Consider the following 1063-nt stretch of genomic DNA (forward strand, 5'->3'; position numbering starts at 1 on the left):
ATCAGCTCTCGATACATCTATATTATGTTCTCATATATATGTGTTCATCTATTATCTATCTTTTAATTGTCAATTGTCTCATCTTATTATTTATGGTTTAAATTTTAATATCAATTTAATTCCAATTTAAGTACCCCAAACATCTTCCTCTTCCATCCTGTTGGTGTAACCTTAGGTCAAGGTTGACCTGGGTGACCCGACTCGAGTTGACCTGACTCGAGGTATATATTTTGATATTTGACAAGAATAGAAAAGTTGTATTTTGATGTTTGACAAGAATAGGAACTTGGGGGATTGTGGGTGCAACCTTTGGTCAAGGTTGACCTGGTTGACCCGACTTGAGTTGACCTGATTCGGGAAAAGTCCAAGTATGGAGACTTGGCACGGAAAGGTCCAAGCAGGGATCTTGGCACGGGGAAAAGTCCAAGTATGAAAGCTTGGCATGGGAGGTCGGAGAGGGCTCGGTAGCTCGTTCTCTGGACTGGATGGAGTCGGAGAGGGCTCGGTAGCTCGTTCTCCGGACTAGGTCAGAGAGGGCTCGGTAGCTCGTTCTCTGGACTGGATGGAGTCGGAGAGGGCTCGGTAGCTCGTTCTCAGGACTAGGTCAGAGAGGGCTCGGTAGCTCGTTCTCTGGACCGGACGAAGTCGGAGAGGGCTCAGTAGCTCGTTCTCCGGACTAGGTCCGAGAGGGCTCGATAGCTCGTTCTCTGGACCGGACGTGGAAGTCGGAGAGGGCTCGGTAGCTCGTTCTCTGGACTAGGTCAGAGAGGGCTCGGTAGCTCGTTCTCTGGACTAGGTCAGAGAGGGCTCGGTAGCTCGTTCTCTAGACCGGACGTGGAAGTCGAAGAGGGCTCGGTAGCTCGTTCTCCGGACTAGGTCAGAGAGGGCTCGGTAGCTCGTTCTCTAGATCAGGAAGGCTTTAGGGTTTAAGGCTGGGAAATTGGATCGGTCTGCTGACCGATCCAGTGATACTATGGGTATCTGGATCGGTCCGCTGATCGATCCAGTGATACACTAATTCTCACTGTGGGTCATCTGATCGGTCTGGTGACCGATCAGTAAC

This window comes from Zingiber officinale, chromosome 8A (assembly GCF_018446385.1).
Source record: "Zingiber officinale cultivar Zhangliang chromosome 8A, Zo_v1.1, whole genome shotgun sequence".
In the NCBI taxonomy this organism is placed as follows: Eukaryota; Viridiplantae; Streptophyta; class Magnoliopsida; order Zingiberales; family Zingiberaceae; genus Zingiber; species Zingiber officinale.